The following is a 22,678-nucleotide window of genomic DNA, read 5'->3' on the forward strand; positions in this document are numbered from 1 at the left end:
GCGTGTGCGGTAATGTGCGCATGTGCGCGTGTGCGGTAATGTGCGCGTGTGCGGTAATGTACGCATGCGCGGGAATGTGCGCATGCGCATGATTCCCAGGCGGCGAGGCCTGTGGAATCAGTGATAATTTCCAGGCGTTTCGAAGAGATGTATTAATGAAATGAGTTACTTAAAGCTTAAATAAAGTTTAAGTAAATCGGAATTCTCGTTTATCTCACGACAAAAATGTTGGAGGATTATGTGCTGTATGTAACAGCTGATCGGTTGTAGGACAAATACTAGGGGGGCTCTGCCGCTGTTACGACTGGGGGGAGGTGCAAGAGCGAAGCTACGAGATACCAAGGAGACAAGTGTGAGAGCCTGATAAAAGAGGGGAACCCCGTTCCCTAATGAATGAGGACAGCTCAGATGTCCTGGTATGGAACACCTCATCTTGGGCGCAGATGCAGCAGAGACAGAGGCTCCACTCGATCACCGTGATCTTGTAGCGACCAAAGAGAATGGTCCAGGTCGTCGAACCCTCGGATTGGCCAGCGAGGTCACGTGGGAACGCGACCATGGGGATTGGTCCAGGGAGCGACATCGCTGATTGGCCAGCGATGTCATGTGCGCGTTTGGCGCCCGATTTAGTTAGTTCGGCGAAGTCTTCAAGGAAGACAGTAAGTTTGTAATGGTTGTCCTTTACCTTGTTGTTTAACTCTGTATTCGAATATTGCGGCTGCAATAAACTTCTTCTACAACCAACAAGTTTCGGACTCGCCATATTGGTGACCCCGACGTGATCTGGACGATCACCGACTGAGCAGGAACCCGACGCCTCGTTGACGATGACCGAGCCGGGCACACCGGAGTCAAGCGCCGGAAGCGTTCATCTTCCGTTGTTTTGGATGCACACACCGCAAGCTTGGTTTATCCACACCGAGTATCAATTTCATATAAAGAAGGTGTCGGACGAATCCACGAAGTACTACTACCTCGTCAGCGCTCTATCGCCGGACACAACCAAGCGCGTGATGCGGTTCATCGTGGATCCACCTGCGGAAAACAAGTACGAGGCCATGAAGAAAGTATTACTGCGAACCTTCGGGTTTAATAAGCATGGTGGTGCGGCAAAACTTCTGCACCTACCAGATCTTGGAGACCAACTGCCTTCCGTCCTCATGGCCGAAATGATGATGCTAGCCGGTGAGCATACGGATTGCCCTATGTTCGAACAGGCATTCCGCGAGAAACTTCCCGAGGATGTCCGACTGCTGCTCACGGATTGTTCTTTTAAGGACCCCGAAGCATATGCAGCGAAAGCGGACGCGCTCATAGCGGCAAAAAACAAGGCAAGTGGTTCGATCAACAAAGTCTCGACATCAGTGACCACGCCACAGCGACGGCAAGATGGCGCCACGTCTCCCGCCAATTCTCCGAAAGCCCGCCAAAAAGATCCGCACAAGCGCAGCTGGTGCTATTATCACCTACGATGGGGTAACGAATCCCGCAACTGCCGTTTGCCTTGTACCTTCGCGGGAAATGCCTCGGCCGATCGTACATAGGGGGCAGTTACGATTGGCCAGAACCGGCGCCTCTATGTCCATGATCGATTCACGGACACAGAATTTTTGGTAGACACGGGAGCCATCGTCAGCATAGTGCCGCCGACCGACCTCGAAACCAGATCGGGTAAGACAGGTCCCACCCTCATCGCGGTTAATGGCAGCCCAATTCGCACTTTCGGTACACGGAAGATGTCCCTTGTGTTAGGCCTCCGCACGTACGAATGGCCATTCATCATAGCCGACGTCAAACAAGCGATCCTGGGCGCAGATTTTCTCTGGGCTTTTTCACTGGTTCCTGATGTCCGCGGTAACGACCTCCGACCCTCCGCCGAAGATGAGCACGTCGCTCCGACAATCGCCTCCTCGCCCAGCCCTACTGTCCAGGCCGTCGTCGCGGCCCCCGACTCGTATGCTGCGATTCTGGCAGAGTTTCCGGAGCTGCTCGTCCAACGTTTTGACACGCCTTCGGCTAAGCACGGTGTGGTCCATCACATCCGCACCGAAGGCCCTCCCGTTTTCGCTCGGGCCAGGAGACTACCGCCAGACAAACTGGTGGTGGCAAGGGCGGAGTTCAGGAAAATGGAGGAAATGGGAATTGTCCGTCAGTCTGACAGCCCGTGGGCCTCGCCGTTACACATGGTCTCCAAGGCATCTGGGGGGTGGAGACCATGTGGCGATTATCGGCGTCTCAATGCTGTCACCACGGCTGATCGCTACCCCATACCGCACCTACAGGATTTTTCATCTGGGCTGGAAGGAGCGGTGGTGTTTTCCAAAATCGATTTGGTGCGAGGATACCATCAGATTCCGGTGCGACCGGAGGACATACAGAAAACTGCAACAATTACTCCGTTCGGGTTGTTTGAATGGTTGCGTATGCCTTTCGGTTTAAAGAACGCGGCACAGGCTTTCCAGCGGCTGATGGACCGCGTGGGCCGGGGTTTACCGTTTGTGTTTATTTATTTAGACGACATCCTGGTCGCCAGCCCCTCCGTGCAGGAACACCAGGCCCATTTGCGGACCGTGTTCCAGCGGCTCCAAGACCACGGGCTCATAATCCAACCCTCCAAATGTCAATTCGGCCTTCCTGCTCTTGATTTTCTAGGGCACAGAATTACCCCTGCCGGCGCCTCCCCTTTGCCCGAAAAGGTGGAGGCTATCCGGGCATTTCCTAGGCCCACCACAGTAAAAGGGCTACAGGAGTTCGTAGGCATGGTTAATTTCTACCATAGGTTCGTTCCGGCAGCTGCGCGAGTCATGCGCCCACTCTTCCAATGCCTTGCAGGGAATCCGGTAGAGTTGTTGTGGTCCCCGACCGCTGAGTCGGCTTTTACAGCAGCTAAGGCAGCCTTGGCAGACGCCACCATGTTGGTCCATCCGAGCCCCTCCGCCCCCACGGCCCTGACGGTTGACGCCTCTGACGTGGCGGTGGGCGGGGTTCTGGAGCAGCAGGTCGGTGGCCGTTGGCAGCCTTTAGCGTTTTTCAGCCGGCAACTAAATTCGGCCGAGCTGAAGTATAGCGCATTTGACCGAGAGCTTCTGGCTCTCTATTTAGCTGTTCGTCATTTCAGGTACTTCCTCGAGGGCCGCCCATTTGTGGCATTTACGGACCACAAGACATTAACATTTGCTTTTTTGAAATTGTCTGACCCATGGTCGGCCCGCCAGCAGCGGCATCTGACTGCTATCTCCGAATTTACCACCGATGTCCGTCATGTCGCGGGTAAGCTTAATACCGTTGCTGACGCCCTGTCTAGACCTGCTTTTCCCCCTATTTCGGCGGTGGACTGCGAGGTGGATCCCCAGGAGCTTGCGGAGGCACAGCTCCTAGCGGATACCGTTTCGACTTACCGGTCCACCACTTCGGGATTGAAGTTGGCCCAGGTAGCTTGTGGGTCGGAGGGCACGAAAGTCTGGTGCGATGTTTCTCTTCCCCGTCCCAGGCCGGTAGTACCGCCCTCCCTTCAGCGCCGGGTTTTCGATGCCATTCATGGGCTGGCGCACCCGTCTATCCGCTCCACCTCTGCCTTGGTAGCAGCGAGGTTTGTCTGGCATGGCCTGCGGAAACAGGTAGCGGGGAGGGCACGTTCCTGCGTGCCCTGCCAGACCGCTAAAGTCCAGCGCCACGTCCAGCCCCCCGTACAGGATTTCGAGGTCCCGGCTGTTCGTTTTTCCACATCCACGTGGATTTGGTCGGGCCTTTACCTTCCTCCCGGGGCTACACCCACCTCCTCACGGTGGTGGATCGGTTCACCCGGTGGCCAGAGGCTTTCCCATTGTTTGATATTTCGTCCGCGTCTTGTGCTAGGGCTTTGGCCCTCCATTGGGTAGCTCGTTTCGGGGTCCCGGCAGTTATTACCACTGACAGAGGGCCACAGTTCACTTCGTCCCTCTGGGCCGCGCTGGCAGAACTGTACGGGTCCAAGTTACAACCCACGACTGCTTATCACCCCCAGGCAAATGGACTCGTAGAAAGGTTCCACCGCCAACTTAAGGCGTCCCTCAGTGCAAGGCTTGAAGGCCCGGACTGGGTAGACCAACTCCCTTGGGTTCTTTTGGGCATCCGGACTGCTCCTAAGCTAGATCTCGGTGCGTCGTCCGCAGAGCTAGTATATGGCTCGACACTTCGAGTACCCGGAGATCTGTTTCCTGACCCTTCAGACCAGCTGCCTACCGTCCCATCAGTGTTAGCATCTCTCCGGGAACGGGTGGGCTCCCTGGCTCCAGTTCCGACTTCACGTCATGGGTGTCCCATGGTACATGAACCGTCTTCCCTGAAGGACTGTGAGTTTGTTTTTTTGCGTAAAGATGCCCATCGCGCCCCGTTGCAGAGGGTCTATCAAGGGCCGTTCCGGGTTTTGCGTAAGGGAACGGCTACCTTCACCTTAGACATGTGCGGCAAGAGTGAGCTCGTCTCGGTGTCCCGGCTCAAACCTGCCCATTTGGATCCGGATCAACCAGTCCTGGTCGGTCAAACCCCTAGGAGAGGCCGACCTCCGTTAGTTCCGCTCAGTCCAGGACCCCCCGTTCCGACAGTTCCTCCAGGACCCCCCGTTCCGGCAGTTCCTCCTGGACCCCCCGTTCCGGTAGTTCCTCCAGAACCTCCCGTCCCGGCTGTTCCGCCAAGTCCGGAACCTCCGGCTCCTGTGGTTCAGGCTGTCCCTCTCCGTACCCGTTATGGTCGCGAAATCCGGCTCCCTGTTAGGTTCCGCACCTCGGGTTCTGGGGGGGGTCATGTAGCGACCATAGAGAATGGTCCAGGTCGTCGAACCCTCGGATTGGCCAGCGAGGTCACGTGGGAACGCGACCATGGGGATTGGTCCAGGGAGCGACATCGCTGATTGGCCAGCGATGTCATGTGCGCGTTTGGCGCCCGATTTAGTTAGTTCGGCGAAGTCTTCAAGGAAGACAGTAAGTTTGTAATGGTTGTCCTTTACCTTGTTGTTTAACTCTGTATTCGAATATTGCGGCTGCAATAAACTTCTTCTACAACCAACAAGTTTCGGACTCGCCATAATCTAATTAAATGATAGAACACGATTGAGGGACCAAGTAGCCAACTTCTGCACTTAATTCGAATGCTTGGATGTTAAGTGCACAATTACTGACTTCATTAACTGCCCACCATACATTTCCTCCCTTATTTACATAATTTGGAGCTTTTGTGTGCAGCCAATAACCTTTGTTAAGCATTAACAATACAACAAATATTAAATCATGCTACTTTGTTCCATTTATTGTTATTTAAAGGAATACCCTGTTAACATCACAACCCCTGATCAGGCACCAAGCTTGATGCAGACTGCTCAAAAAGAAGACGGGGCCCAAATGGTGGGGATCGTTGATGATGGGTGCTACGTTCTTGAAACAGTGCATCATGTAGATATTTTTTATGGTGGGGAGGGCTGTTCCGATAGACCAGGCTGATAATGGCTTTCTGCTACATTATTAATGATTTGGTAACATATACTTAAAAAATAATACTACTAGTGTCAACATAGTTGTATGAAAACTCCCTTTGAGAGTGGGGAAGATTCAAACAAGGGGACATAACTTCAGAAATAAGGGACAAAAGTTTAGGGGTAACATGAGGGGTAACTTTTTTACTCAGAGGTGGTGACTGTATGGAATGAGCTTCCGGTGGAAGTGGTGGAGGCAGGCTCGATTTTATTATTTAAGAGTAAATTAGATAGGTATATGAATGGGAAGGGATTGGAGGGTTATGGTCTGAGAGCAGGTAGATGGGACTAGGTCGGAGAAAGTGTTCGGCATGGACTAGAAGGGCCAAACTGGCCTGTTTCCGTGCTGTAATTGTTATATGGTTATATGGTTAAAAGGAAAATATATTGGATAAATCAAATTTTGATGATGCTATTGGTTGGGATGATAAGAAAGCCAGTGTATGTTTCATAAATGGATTTCCATAAGACTTTTGAAAAGTTATTACACAAAAGATTGCTGCATAAAATTAGGTCATGCATTGGGGCAGCAGATTACCAAACCGGATTGGCCATACAGAGACATAAGAAACTGTAGATGCAGGAATCTTGAGCAAACATAGAAAGCGTTAGAGGAACTCAGCATGTCAGTTTGTATATGTGGAGGGAATGGGCTACAACAATGCAGGTCAGGAGCCTTCTTCAGAGTGATGACAGTCGACGTTTCAAGTCAGGACCCTTCCTCAGCCTGATTCTTAAGGACAGAAATCAAAATACTCCAATTAATACGCACGTCTTTTTCAAGTCAATGAATGATGACTAGTGGTATTCAGGTCACCCAACCTTTCCAATTAAAATTATGATTCATGATCTATTTTCCAGGACTACATATATTTTGTAAACTAAGGAATGGCCTGTACTAGTACTTTTCACTTGGTTTCTGTTTTAAAACAAGATAGGGCCTCTAATCTTTTCAACAACTAATTGGTTAGCACAAGAATCACTCCTGATCACAACTAAGTCTGTGGTGATATAGAGAGGATTGACGATCTAGAATCCAGATACCACCTGCTATAGGTCACTGCAAGCACAGACAATTTCAGACTAAGCTGTCGTCACAGATGGATACTTGACAGCCGCGGCAGGGCTTTAACGCTATTACTTCCTACAAAGAGAAACTCTATTTAAAAAAAACAGTCAAGCAACTTACAAAAATGTTTGTCAATAAATCTTGTGCAGTTTAATAACAAAAATATTTGTACTTCTGTATTTCTTGTGTTGTTCACATAAAATTCTAACAATCGGTTTCTGGAAATAAGTTATGCTTGCCGAGTATATTCAGCTCCCAAGTCAAAGTGTTATATTTGACTGAGTGTCCATGTATCACTGCAGCTCCAGTGAACACTCCTTTTGCTGGGGATCACAATTTGTCCAAGAAATCAAGGAGTTTGATTTTGTCCATTGTTACCCAGTAGATCAAATTTAGAACCAAAGCTAACATCACCATCACAGACACACTTGATTGCAATGTTTCTTCCACTTGTATAATGATGGTTTTCAGCGTTGTGTGCAATGTAAACTTTCCTTGAGTCCAAGGAGATACAAGAAAGTAATGCAAAAGCAAAATAACGTTGATGCTTGAAATCAGATTTAAAAACAGAAAATTCTAGAGAGATTTGGGAAGTCAGGCAAAATCTAAGAAGACACAGAAACAGTGTCAATATTTCAGTTTTATAACTTATCAGAATTGAAAAACATTAAAAATAGAAGCTTAAACTTGCAGGGAAATATTGGGAGTGGCGGGTGGAGAAAAGGGGCAGAGAGAAGGTCTGTGGCAGGGTGGAGATAAATATAAGAAAATAACTGCAGATGCTGGTACAAATCAAAGGTATTTATTCACAAAGTGCTGGAGTAACTCAGCAGGTCGGGCAGCATCTCGGGAGAGAAGGAATGGGTGACGTTTCGGGTCGAGACCCTTCTTCTGAAGAAGGGTACATTTCAGAAGAAGGGTCTCGACCCGAAACGTCACCCATTCCTTCTCTCCCGAGATGCTGCCCGACCTGCTGAGTTACTCCAGCACTTTGTGAATAAATACTGGAGATAAATATAATTCCACTCCATCACAACAGTTCCCTTTTGTTCTCCTTGACCATCCTTTTTTCACTACAATTTGACACCTGTTCCACTTTTTACTTACACTCTGTTTTAGTGAAAGTTCACGAACCAGAAATAACAGCCAGTTTCTCAATGAATGCTATTGGCCTGCTAAGTGACTCCAGCACTTCTATCTTTATGAAAAGAAAGTAATATTTTGATTGAAAACAAAGTGCTAGAGGAACTCAGCGGATTAGACAGCATCTGTGAAGGGAAAGAGCAGGGTACATTTCAGACCAAGTCGAGGCATTGCCTGTACATTCCCTCCACAGATACTACCTGACCTGCTAAGATCCTTCAGTACTTTGTGTTTTGCTCACAATTCCAGCATCTGCAGATCCTTGCATCTCCCCTGTTTTGATTTAATCTTTTCCACTGATTTCAATTCAGGTTATACATCTTTATAACTGAAGATGCAATCTTGTGAATGATGTTTTCAAACTTGTTTTTTTATATAAAAGCATAACATACATGGGGAATTGGAAGGGCCAAAAGGGGCCATGAAATCTTTTTGACGCAGTCGATTAAAGAAGAACCCAACAATTTTATATGTACATTAAAAACGAGAGTCTAACCAGGGAGAAGTTATGTCTGCACCAGGATAAAGGGAATTTATGCTTGGAATCACAGGATGTCGGCATGGTACTAAACAAATACTTTGCATCTGTATTCACCAAAGAGAAGGACATGGAGAATAGCGAGGTTGGTGTGGGGAATACTAATATGCTAGGGCAGTTTCAGATCTTTGGAAGATCATTAAGATGGATAAATCCCCAGGGTCTGATGGAAGTTATCCTAGCTTATTAATAGGCAAGAGAGGAGATTGCAGGGTCTTGACATAAACATAGCACAAAAAGTAAGGAAATTTGTGTTTGGTAGATTATTTCTTTGTTGTAACAATGCTTCTTGACAATAAATCTTATACCGTTGGAAAGCCTGTTTATTTCCCCTTTAAATGGTGCCACATTTGTAAGGAACATGCATTTGTGGGATGAGCAGCAGAGCTGAGTATGTGGGTTGCGCCCATGAAAAATCTGCCAAATCTTCTCTGCCAATGCCAAACAGCTTATTCTGCCATTGACTCTTGTTCAGTGTTGTTTGGTGGATTAGATGATTGAAGTCTGAAGAAACAAGACATATTGGCAATTTAACAATTTATTCATTTAATAAACAGGAGCCTCAGTAGTGTGTGGAAGAACCATACACAGCCACAACAGCCTGGCACCTCCTCCTCATGCTGGTCACCAGCCTGGTCACACACTGTTGTGGGATGGCATCCCATTCTTCAACCAGCATTTGTCGCAAGTCAGCCAACGTGGTTGTGTTGGTCACTCTGGCACGAACAGCACGCCCAAGCTGATCCCACAAGTGTTCAATGGGGTTGAGGTCAGGACTGCTGGCAGGCCATTCCATCCGCTCCACTCCCAAATTCTGGAGGTAGTCTCTGAGAAACCCTGCTCTGTGGGGGCGAGCATTGTCATCTTGGAGGATAGAGTTTGGTCCCAGACTGTGGAGATATGGGATTGCCACTGGTTGCAGAATTTCATCTCGATATCTCTCTGCATTGCGATTGCCTCCAATGATGACAAGCCTCGTTTTTCCAGCGAGGGAGATGCCGCCCCACACCATCACACTGCCTCCACCAAAAGATGTTACTCTATCGGTGCAGCAATCAGCATAGCGTTCTCCGCGTCTTCTCCACACTTTGACCCTATGATCCAACTGCCGTAGGCAGAATCTGGACTCATCGCTGAACATAACGTTCCTCCACATGTTCAGGTTCCAGTGCACGTGTTGCCGACACCAGCGCAAACGGGTCTGACGGTGAAGGGCAGTCATGGCAGGCCTCCTGGCAGCCCTATGAGACCGGAGATCGGCTGCGTGCAGTCTGTTCCGAATTGTCTGGGCAGAGAGCCGTCGGCCATATCGTCCTGCAAACCTTGACTGCAAATCTGTAGAAGACAGCCTACGGTTCCTAAGTGCTGACAGGGTGAGGAAACGGTCTTCTTCGGGTGTCGTCTTCTTGAGATGCCCACTTCGCGGCCTGTCTCTGACATCCCCCGTTATATGGAACTTGGCCTTCACTTTGGAGATGGTACTAGGGCCCACTCCAAATAATGCCGCAACTTGGTTTTGCGGAACACCAGCTTGAAGTTGCCCTATCGCACGGGCCCTATCCAGATCAGTCAAACGTGGCATGCCGATTCTTGGAGCAGACACCTACTGACCACTGTAGCAGGGCCCATGCTCACAGATGCTGCCAATCAGGTGCCAATCAGGCACCTGATTGTCAGCACCTGGGGGTACCAGAAGCTCAAAACAAGAGTCAATAGCAACAGCAGAATAAGCTGTTTGGCATTGGCAGAGAAGATTTGGCAGATTTTTCATGGGCGCAACCCATATACTCAGCTCTGCTGCTCATCCCACAAATGCATGTTCCTTACAAATGTGGCACCATTTAAAAGGGAAATAAACAGGCTTTCCAACGGTATAAGATTTATTGCCAAGAAGCATTGTTACAACAAAGAAATAATCTACCAAACACAAATTTCCTTACTTTTTGTGCTATGTTTAGATATATGTATCTTCTCTAGCCATAGGCAATGTCCGGGAGAATGGAGAGCCAATGTTGTTCCATTGCTTACGAAGGGAAAAAAAGATGATCCTGGAAAATATAGGCCCGTGAGCCTCATGTCAAAGGTAGGGAAGCTATTGGAAAGGATTCTTCGGGATCGGATGTACTTGAATATGGAAGAGAATGGGCTAATTAGGGACAGTCAGTTCGGCTTTGTCCATGGCAGATCATGTCTTACAAAGTTTATTGAGTTTTTGAGAAGGTAACGAGAGTAAGATAGTGGATCTTGTATATATGGATTTTGGTAAAGCATTTGATAAAATGCCTCATGGCTGATCCTGAAGATGAAGATTTCTGGGATCCACGGTTACTTGATTGTTTGGATTCAGAACTGACTTACTCATAGAAGACGGAGAGTTGTGGTGGATGGGTGTTATTCGGCCTCGAGATCTGTGACCAGTAGAGTTCCGTTTGGATTTTTGATGGGACCTCTATTGTTTGTGATACATATAAATGACTTGGACCTAAATGAAGCTAGGTTGGTTAGTAAGTTGGCAGACTTGCAGAGTTGGAGTCGCAGACAGTGTAGAAGGCTATCAAAAGACATAGAAGGATATAAATCTGCTAGATAAATGGGCACATAAATAGCAGATGTAGTTTAATCCAAGAAAGTGTGAGATATTGTACTCTGGGAGGTCAAATGTAAGCGTAACTATACGGGTAAAGGGCAAGACTGTTGTTAACAGCATTGATGAACAGTGGGATCTTGGATACAAGACCATCTTCTATATACTAAAACTCTCGTTTGTTCGCTTGTTCCTGAACTACAGCCAAAACAGTACATGATAGCGCGACAATTTTAGGCACACCTTACTCACCGTCGTCCCGTGGTCCTATGGAAGATGTTTAATTGAAATCGCCGTTATATTTTTTAAGTTATTCACATTTTAAAGTTTTAAAAAACGCACAAGCGCAGTTGGGGCTCGGTTGATCTGGTACTTACATAAGATGGCCACTGTATCCACGAGTGCGCAGAACAAACACGTCTGCGCCTGTGCAGTTGGGGCCCATTGAGCAGGGCTCGGCCGCCTGACTTCTGGGGGCGGGAGAGCCAGGCCTGGTGCCGGGGGAAGCAGCCGGAGCCTGGGCCTGGACATGACCGGGTAACCACAAGCCTGAGGTGAGCCAAAGGGAAAGGCAGCAGCAGCGGCGGTGAGGCCGGGCATTGGTGGAGGTGGAGGCCGAGACCGAGGCCTGGGAGTGGACCTACCCTCGGCTCCCCCACCCCCTCTCCTCTCCCAGGCCGGCTCAGCGCCTTCCCCAGAATCCAGCGGCTCAGCAACAGTTGTAGAGCCGCTGCCGTCTACCACTGAACATTCCCGCACCGGGACGGGACAGGACACTCTTCCTTCCTCCTTCCTCCTTCCTCCTTCCTCCTTCCTCCTTCCTCCTTCCTCCTTCCTCCTTCCTCCTTCCTCCTTCCTCCTTCCTCCTTCCTCCTTCCTCCTTCCTCCTTCCTCCTTCCTCCTTCCTCCCTCCCCCCCCCCCCCCCCCCCCCCCCAGCTCCACCAATGACGGTCGTCCAGGCTGAGAGGCAGGCTGCTACGGCAACTGCGGGTTGCTCCCGGGAGGGAGGGGGAGAAGGAAGGGAGGAGGGAGGGGGTGGGGGAGGGAGGGGAGGGGGAGGAGGGGAAGGAGTGGATGGAGGAGAGAGGGGAGTGGGGGTGCTGCACCAATGTAGGAGCGGCAACCCCGGGGTGGGGGGGGTAGGAGAGGGTGCTGCACAAATGCAGGAATGGTTTGGGCCCAACGGGTCCACTTGGTCTAGTAACTCTCGAAAAGTGGCAACACAAGTAGATGGAGTGGTAAAGAGTGTACATGGTCTGCTTGCTTTCAGCAGTCAGGGCATTGAATATAAAAGTCAGAAAGTTATGTTGCAGCTTTATAGGACTTGGGTTTGGCCACATTTGGAGTACTGGGTACAATTCTGGTCACCCCTTTACAGGAGGAATGTGGAGGCTTTGGGCAGCGCACAGAAGAGGTTTGCCAGAATGCTGCCTGGATTAGAGGGTATTAGCTAAAAGGAGGCCGGACAAACTTTGATTGGTCCCTTGGAGCGTTGGAGACCGAAGGAAGCTCTGAAAAAATATATAAAATTGTGAGAGGTAGACAGTCAACAAAAAAATTCCCATCATGGAAATGTCAACAATTGGAGCAATTGTTCTATATACATTCTATATATAACAAGCCGATTACATATAGTTTCTTCATATTCAATGTGATTGATGATTCACTTCAGTGTTATACATTAGAAAATGTACAACATGGAGGGCTGAAAAGGCCTGTTTCCGGCTGTATATATATGATATGATATGATATGATAAAATGTATTTGAAAGTTATTAACGAAATTAATTTAGTAGATAACAATGGTTACGACGCACAAGATGCTAGTCTGACACAATAGTCTACTGCAGGAACGTGGCTGTCGAGAGAAAGGATGGACCAATTCCCTGCACCAAAGACGAGACTGATTACCGACTGTTGCAATAATACCATTAAGGGAATATTTTAAAATATAGCTACTACATTTCTGTTCTATCTACAATCCCATTGTATTTTGGATGCTTCAATTAGCTTTGCTGAAGTGCTTAAACAAGACCAGTTTATCAATAAAGCTGCCTGTAACCAACCACATTCAAACAATTAAAAAGTGTATCACAATTATTTTTGTATCAGGAGTATTTATGCTAATATTTGAATAGAAAGGTTTTGCTCTTGCTTTAGCAGGAAGAAACACTGACTTTTATGGTTAACCTAGGATGAGATTTTTACGCAAACTTCTCTCCAAACTTCATTTTTTGCAAATTCCAGAATTAGAAAAGCCAGCTTCAAGTCATGAAACTGATCAGTTTTATATAAAAATTACAATGGAATATTAATGTTAAATAATACCAAACAAAACAGAAATAATTTATATGCTTGAACAGACCTGTCAGATTACAAACTATTTTGAAACCTTCACATGGTTCATTGTTCCTATTCCAATCCTAAAAGAAGCCATGTAATAACTTGAATGAGAAACACTAAAATTATGTTATGAAGTTCTTTTGCAAACTTACATCAACAGAATGTAGTTAAATAGTAATAGCTTCCTAAAACCAAAGGCCTCCCACTTCTCAATTCTTAGCCATTGTGCAGAAACGCAGCAATCCTAAAAAATGTGAATTCTAACTCCTAAATGCTTATTTTCCCCAAAGGTTGCTTGTACAAGGGCCACATGATGAACAACACCAAAAGAAAGACCCTGATTTATAAAATAACTTGTTTATAGAGCCACTGAAGTACTTCTTAAGTGCTGTCACTGCTCTAGACAAATTGCTACGATTGAATATCAAGTGTATGAAGTTACATAGTACAAACAGATTTAATCCTGAATGGCATATTATTTAGATTTATGCCTGAAAATTATTCCTTAATATCATTACAGCTCTTTCTCACTTAAGCTCCAATAATTCCTCGTGTAAACAATGTTACAAGTTTTGGTATTTCTAAGAAATGGTATTCAGGGCATTGGAGGATTAGCATTCATTTACACTGCTTACACTGCAGTGACAAATTGCAGAATAAATCTTTGTAGCAGATTGGTTCTAGCACGGCAAATTCCTCATGCATGCTCTTTATTAGACAATTTAAAAAATCAAAAGGCATGAAAATGATCCGTTGTATATAAAATTACAACGGAATACTAATGTTGATCAATTTCAAATGAAAAAGAAATTAATATTCCAGGACAGACCTGTCAGAATCCCCTGTAATCCTCAAGTACAGGTTGCAAACTATTTTGAAACCTTCACATGGTTCATTATTCCTATTCCAATCTTAAAAACTAAATATCAACCTGATTGGGAAACACTCGTCAAAGAATCACAATGCTGATCCAGAAATTTACCATTTCCTCAAAATCAGCAAGGTTTGTTTGAGAGGTTTAAGCTCCAAATTACCCAAAATTGTCCTTTCCAGCCACTTCAATATATTAATGTAAAAAGTTAGTTGAACAATATTATGTAAAAGTTATTGTTCTAATTTGAACAATCCTAGAACAATTTCAAAAGGAACAGCGCATAAGCGCATACCCTTATGAAAAAAAGCAGCCTTTCCTATCACATTATAAATTACAGATACATAGACAATTGGTGCAGGAGTAGGCCATTCGGCCCTTCGAGCCAGCACCATCATTCAATGTGATAATGGCTGATCATCCACAATCAGTACCCCATTCCTGCCTTCTCCCCATATCCCTTGATTCCACTAGCCCTATCAAACTCGCTTTTAAATGCATCCAGTGAATCAGCCTCCACCGCCTTCTACAGCAGAGAATTCCACAAATTCACAACTCTCTGTATGAAACGGTTTTTCCTTATCCGAGTTCCAAATGGCCTACTCCTTATTCTTAAACTGTGGCCCCTGGTTCTGGACTCCCCCAATATCGGGAACATGTTTCCTGCATCTAGCGTGTCCGATCCCTTAAAAATTTAATATGTTTCTATAAGATCCCCTCTAATCCTTCAAAATTCCAGTGAATACAAGCCCAGTTAACTCATTCTTTCATTATATGATAGTCCCACCATCCCTGGAATTAACCTCGTGAACCTATGCTGCACTCCCTCAATAGCAAGAATGTCAGTCCTCAAATTAGGAGACCAAAACTGCACACAATACTCCAGGTGTGGTCTCACCAGGGCCCTGCACAACTGCAGAAGGACCTCTTAGCTCCTATACTCAACTCCTTTCGTTATGGTCAACATGTTAAAATTCACCTGTTTCTGTCTTCAAGGGAACAGGTCTCCAAAGACGTATAGGTATGTAGGTTAATTGGCTGGGTAAAATGTAAAAAAAAATTAAAAAAATTGTCCCTAGTGGGTGTAGGATAGTGTTAATGTACGGGGATCACTGGGCGGCACGGACATGGAGGGCCAAAAAGGCCTGTTTCCGGCTGTATGTATATGATATGATATGATATGATAACATCATTTGTCTTAACTTTTTTTTTTCCTCTTCACACACCAAAATAAACTTTTACTATCCTCCTTTATATTCTTGGCTAGCTTAGCTTTGTACTTCATCTTTTCTCCCCATATTGCCTTTTTAATTATCTTCTGTTGATCTTTAAAAGTTCCCCAATCCTCTGGCTTGCTATGTTATACGTCTTCTCTTTTATTTTTATACTGTCCTTGACTTCCCTTGTCAGCCAAGGTCGCCTCTTACTCCCCTTTGGAATGAAATGCTCCTGCATCTTCTGGATTATTCCCAGAAATACCTGCCATTGTTGTTCCACCGTCATCCCTGCTAGGGTCCCTTACCAGTCAACTTTGGCCAGTTGCTCCCTCATGCCTCCATTGTCCCCTTTGTTCAACTGCAATACTGACACTTCCGATTTTACCATCTCCCTCTCAAATTGCAGATGAAATCATATTATGGTCACTACCTCCTAATGGATCCTTTACCTTGAGTTCCCTTATCAAATCTGGTTCAAATCGACATTTGGCACTTCCCTCAAAGGCCAAAATGTGACTGTATGCAGATTTCAACACAAAAGGTTTAGAAGGCTGACCAAGAACAAATATATTTAAATAATGAAGAACATCCTTAAATCTTTTCCTCTATCCATTTTCTTTTCATGACAGGAGCTTGGAATGTGTGTGTCTGCTTTAAGAATCTGGTATCAAATTTGCTAAGAGCCTCATTGGATGAACCTATAGTAACATCACCTCTGACCACTGCCATGACATCCTCCTCGACCAACAACACAACACCCCCCACCTCTGTCTGTTCTGCAGTACCTGTATCCTGGAACATTAAATTTTATATCTAGCAATTTATTTTGGCTTCAAAATATGCTTCATAAAATTCTCAAATGTGCATAACATTTTCATCAAAAGTCACATCAGTCTAATTAATTAAAATTAGCACGAGTAATTTATATACAACTTATGAACAAACAGATCCAGGGGTTCAACACAGATACCAATCGCTCAGTGCACTATGGGGTGGGCCTTAGGCTGCAATCCATTTCCATAATGCTTTTAGAATAGCTGCATTTTACTTCAGCATGCCCTCAACCAATAAGCCTGGTTCTTAGAGCATGCCAGTGTGCAGCATTTAGTCACAAATAACACCGCACTCAATGAGTTTTAAGCAGACCAGAGGGCATTTTTCATTGAGGTGTTAGTTCTCTGGCACCAGCTGATATTGGTCTTAATGCGAGTCCGTTTGAAAGGCCATACAGTGCTATTAGGCAACGGTTCAGAACAAATCTGAACAAATAATTCTGCAACTTTTCCGACCAACACTGCCAATAAATTTCCTGGAGTTGTAATGTTTGGAGGGAATTTGCAACTGGTGCTGTAGCTATAAAGCAGTTCTCCTGTTCCTTCCAGGTTGAAATTGATACATCTAAAATGATAATTTTATTTAATAGAACACTTACAAGCTCATATCCACGCGATTACTATAACTTGGAAATATAATACACCTGAATGAATCAAGACAAAAGATAGTGCCACACAGAAGTATTCAACAGTAAGCAGTTTAAAATACAAGTTTCAGAAAGTGTTCTACAAATCAAACTATGTCAACTCTTGAAGAGTAAAGGACAAATATGTTTATAAAAAGGAAAGGGAATCCATACCCTACATTTGAAACAAACTTAGATTTCTGCAAACACTGTAGCTTAATGTTGTAATGACTGTGCTGTAAATTAAATGACAGTTTTCCCTGCACTCATTCACCACAAAATTAAAATTACCAGTCCCTCTCAATCATCTTCAAAATATGATGGGAAACCAACAGTTTAACAGTGGCAGACTCAAATATGGATACATTAATTAGCAACTGCAGCTGAATCCTTTAATGTCACTTAGTAACTGGAATTTCAGCTGTACCTAACATGGTTTGATTTAAATCTGAGTTCACAAGACTCAGGGCTGGGAATTGAATATTCAGGGGTACACAACGTATAGAAAAGACAGACAGGTGGGCAGAGGGGGTGGGGTTGCTCTGCTGGTAAGGAATGATATTCATTCCCTTGCAAGGGGTGACATAGAATCAGGAGATGTAGATGTAGCATGGATTTACGAAGGGGAAATCATGCTTGACAAATCTACTGGAATTTTTTGAGGATGTAACTAGGAAAATTGACAGGGGAGAGTCAGTGGATGTGGTGTACCTCGACTTTCAGAAAGCCTTCGACAAGGTCCCACATAGGAGATTAGTGGGCAAAATTAGGGCACATGGTATTGGGGGTAGGGTACTGACATGGATAGAAAATTGGTTGACAGACCGAAAGCAAAGAGTGGGGATAAATGGGTCCCTTTCGGAATGGCAGGCAGTGACCAGTGGGGTACCGCAAGGTTCGGTGCTGGGACCCCAGCTATTTACGATATACATTAATGACTTAGATGAAGGGATTAAAAGTACCATTAGCAAATTTGCAGATGATACTAAGCTGGGGGGTAGTGTGAATTGTGAGGAAGATGCAATAAGGCTGCAGGGTGACTTGGACAGGTTGTGTGAGTGGGCGGATACATGGCAGATGCAGTTTAATGTAGATAAGTGTGAGGTTATTCACTTTGGAAGTAAGAATAGAAAGGCAGATTATTATCTGAATGGTGTCAAGTTAGGAAGAGGGGATGTTCAACGAGATCTGGGTGTCCTAGTGCATCAGTCACTGAAAGGAAGCATGCAGGTACAGCAGGCAGTGAGGAAAGCCACTGGAATGTTGGCCTTCATAACAAGAGGAGTTGAGTATAGGAGCAAAGAGGTCCTTCTACAGTTGTACCGGGCCCTGGTGAGACCGCACCTGGAGTACTGTGTGCAGTTTTGGTCTCCAAATTTGAGGAAGGATATTCTTGCTATGGAGGGCGTGCAGCGTAGGTTCACTAGGTTAATTCCCGGAATGGCGGGACTGTCGTATGTTGAAAGGCTGGAGCAATTAGGCTTGTATACACTGGAATTTAGAAGGATGAGGGGGGATCTTATTGAAACATATAAGAAAATTAGGGGATTGGACACATTAGAGGCTGGAAACATGTTCCCAATGTTGGGGGAGTCCAGAACAAGGGGCCACAGTTTAAGAATAAGGGGTAGGCCATTTAGAACGGAGATGAGGAAGAACTTTTTCAGTCAGAGAGTGGTGAAGGTGTGGAATTCTCTGCCTCAGAAGGCAGTGGAGGCCAGTTCGTTGGATGCTTTCAAGAGAGAGCTGGATAGAGCTCTTAATAATAGCGGAGTGAGGGGGTATGGGGAGAAAGCAGGAACGGGGTACTGATTGAGAGTGATCAGCCATGATCGCATTGAATGGCGGTGCTGGCTCGAAGGGCTGAATGGCCTACTCCTGCACCTATTGTCTATTAAGACAAAATTAGTAAACACTGTAAACTCTGCCAGCATCTTTCAAAAATTATGAGTGCAAAATATCATTTGAAAGTACCACCCAAAATCACAGCCCTTAATATGACCTTATGGTGTTTTTCTTACAACCTTAAGATATCTTTAAGGTAGTTAGTAATATATCACACATGACAAAAGACAAAAGAAAGTATTTCCCCCCAAATATAATGCATAAATATTATAATTTTAGATTTTTTTTCAGATCTGGAGTTTAATATTGTCTCGTGTTTTTCATTTCAGCAATTTTACATCATAGATTACTGCATTCTAAATCCAATTAAAACAAAGCAATTTCAGCTCTTTTACCATTCCTGTGATTGAAAGTGCAGGTTATCAGCTAATCCTTTTAAATCTTTGAGAATTTCACTTTTCCAGGGATGCAACAACTTTAGAAACATGAAAAAGATTGTAGATAATTACCAGAATCAGTTTAGATTTTGTACATTCTTGGGACTAACATGACCAGAATAGCAAAAGAGCTGTGATGTGATGTGCCTTATACTTCAAAGAGCAGCATATGGCATGTGGAGAATGTCTGTTTTTGAATCTGTAGAATGTTAAAAAATTAACAGTTTGGAGCCATGTAGTCTGTTTTGGCAGTCAAAGTAATTCCAATTATTTTTCCTGAAGATACACACCTAAGATAACCAGTTAGTTTTCCTCATTTCTTGAAATTCCTAATGATGTATGAATAACACAGAAGTAAGAGAAAAGGAAAATGGAGACAAGCATGAAGTCAGTTAGAAAATGTAAACGCCAAACTTGCCAGAGGAAAAAAATGGCAACTCAAACACCAATAACCATTCACTCACCTCTCAAATATCGCTTCAGTCTTCGACTTGGTGGGTTATAGAATTTGCTGAATGTTCTTCTCCACTGCAATTGGATTCAACTGGTCCTACTCTGCAATTGGATTCAACTGGTCCTACTCTGAATTAACTGGTCCTACTCTGCAATTGGATTCAACTGGTCCTACTCTGAATTAACCAGTCAAAGCAAACCATTTTCAAGAATTATAGCTAGTGCAGCTGCTGCCCCACAGCGCTTGAGACCTGGGTGTGATCCTTACCTTGGATGTTGTCTGCGTAGTTTGCATATTCTTCCTGTGATCGCATGGTTTTGCTCTGGGTACTCCAGCTTCCTCCCACATTCCATAAGTGGGCAGGTCTGTTGGTTAATTACCATTGTCACTTTAAATTACCGCTAATGTAGAGGCAAAAGGTACAATCTTGGAGGAGTTTACAGAATGCAGAAGAATGGTAGGGAGAATGGTATTAGCATAAATGGATGGCCGATCATGGACTCTGTGCCAAAGGTCTCGTTTCCATATTATATCTCTGTTGCCCCAGGTCGACAGCATCATGAGACCCTCAAATTCCTTCATTGGCATATCCCTGCTCCTCAGAGGTCTGAGACGAGATAATTTGAAGTAATAGTTTCCATGTGTATACAGTTGCTAACCCGATCTCATTCTCCAAGACGTCTGTCAAATATTTTGCCCAACGTTGAAGTTATAAACTATACTATCCTCCAAAGTCATCACTCGTCACATTCATTAAAAATCTTTTTTATCACTGATTAAATTCCTCTTCCTAATCATTGACTGAATTATTCAGCTGGTTGCTTCAAAACACTGTCAGATCTCAGACTGAGTTTCTACCATAACATCCCCAAAATTAACAATATTTCCATCTTTATAGTCTTAATTCTTTCCACAACCGCAAGTGAAACTCAAATCATAAATCTATAAACTGTAGTTTCCACGACGCGCGCGCGCACGCGCACGCACGCACGCACGCACGCACGCACGCACGCACGCACGCACGCACACACGCACGCACACACGCACACACACACACAATGAGACTGGTTCTTCTAAATACCACACAATCTACAATTTTCAGTGCATCACTTAATGAAAGACCTCTCGTAAATCCACTTGCAAAATATACTCCATTGTTGCTTCAAAAGAATCCCATTATATTTGTTGGGCACTGTGCCCACAAACCTTAATTAGCCCTTGCCTTTTATATGACTACTCCTTTTAATCCCAGATGATGTATTTGAGAAGTTAGCCCATTATTAATTATAGGTTGCCCTGGTTTTAGTTACATAACCCACTCTCTTTGTTTGAATAGGAATGTTACATTTGCCATCGCTTTAATTTTGGATTTTTGATTACAAATTTTTTTTCCTTCCGTCAGATTATTTTACATTTCACAGTACTTCTGAATTCAACATCTGAATACACAATGCGTACTACTTTCAATCTAAACTAAATTCTTGAACCATGCACACATTTCCCTATCTGTGGATCACCAGTCCTCCCTGAAGGTGATCGAAGAATTATGATAAAGAGCAACATAAATTAATAAGGTGGCACAGCCAGTTCAGTTGCTGCCTTAATTCAAATGACCGAGGCGCAATCCGAACGCTGGTGTACTGCGTGGAAATTTGCACAATTGGTCCAGTTTCCTCCCACCTCTCAAAGATCTGTGGCTTGATAGATTAGTTGGACACTCAAAATTGCCTCTCATGTGTAAATGTTAGAATCTTTGGGGAGTTGATGGGAATGTGGGAAGAATAAAATGAGATAGTATACATGGGTGCATTATGATCAGTATTGACTCAGTATGCCAAAGGACTCATTACTTTGTATGATTCTAAGAATCAAAATAATTTACCTTGCTTTATTTCATATTTATTTGGACAAATTTTATGCAAACTGCAGAATGCCACTGTGTAATCGATACGATGCCACATTATGATCACACTAGTAGATCATCTAGATTCTCCAATGACTTGAACAAATAATCTATCCTGATAATTTCCAATTCATGATCCATATATAAATCCTGATGACCACTTGGCTCACTGAGTGGCAATTCCTGATTTACCTGCCACTTCCTGATTTACCCGTTCCTTACATGCACCAGGGCCCAGATTCCCGTGCTCCCTTGAATTCAACTGTTTCCAACTAAAGCTCTGAAATTTACCAGGTTCACTGTAAAGTTGTCAGTGAAGTTGCACTGGAATTATGCTACTGTTGCAATGCAATGTTGCAATTATGCTATTGCCCAGAGTAGATGAATCGAGGACCAGAGGACATAGGTTTAACATGAAGGGGAAAAGATTTAATAGGCATCTGAGGGGTAACTTTTCAACACAAAGGGTGGTGGATGAATGGAACAAGCGGCCAGAGGAGGTAGTTGAGGTAGGGACTATAAACATTTAAGACGCATTTAGACAGGTACATGGCTAGGGCAGGTTGACGGATATGGACCAAATGCTGGCAAATGGGACTAGTGTAGCTGGGACATGTTGGCCAGTGTGGGCAAGTTGGCCCAAAGGGCCTTTATCCACAATGTATCACTCCATGACTCCACTGCAATACTCTAAAAACATGTGACACAGACACCAGGAACTGCAGATGCTGGAATCTTGTGCAGTACACAAAATGCTGGAGTAACTCAGCGGGTCAGGCAGAATATCTGGAGGATCACGGGTAGGTAACATTTCAAGTTGGGACCCTTCTTCAGACTGATTGTAGCAGGAGAGAGAAAGCTGGAGAAGATATGGGGGCAGGACAAAGCCTGGCACGTGATATGTGCATATAGGTGAGGGTCTTTTTGATTGACAGATGGGTGAATAAAGGCTAGAGATGAAAAGGGGAACGGGGGAGATCCACCAGCATGGGGGGGTGGGGATTTCAAATCATATTTTCTAAACTACTCATTATTGCCATCGCATTTTATCATTCCGTCTGTGGCAAACTAAGTAACGCCAATGGACAGTACATCACAAGTGTCATTAAGTGTCAAAACTGACCCCGTGTCTTGAACTAGAGGGAAGTTCTTACTGCCAATATTATGCGGGACCTCCAATTGGAAAATGGCATCATGAGAGATCAGTTGTGATTGTATCCATGACTGCAAATAAACATTTACTTAGAGTAAGAGAGCTATGACAAGGAAACAATAGCATTTATCTGTTATCAGGACTACACCTTCCCAC

The 22,678-nt window shown here is 44.8% G+C and overlaps 1 protein-coding gene across 4 annotated transcripts in view; it reads right to left on the reverse strand.

Annotated features, from left to right (window-relative positions):
* Positions 1–22,678, reverse strand: part of adarb1b (adenosine deaminase RNA specific B1b) — a 194,642-nt gene that overhangs the window by 142,844 nt on the left and 29,120 nt on the right. The gene's annotated exons all lie outside the window — the stretch shown is intronic.

Source organism: Rhinoraja longicauda, chromosome 8, assembly GCF_053455715.1.
Source record: "Rhinoraja longicauda isolate Sanriku21f chromosome 8, sRhiLon1.1, whole genome shotgun sequence".
Classification (NCBI taxonomy): Eukaryota; Metazoa; Chordata; class Chondrichthyes; order Rajiformes; family Arhynchobatidae; genus Rhinoraja; species Rhinoraja longicauda.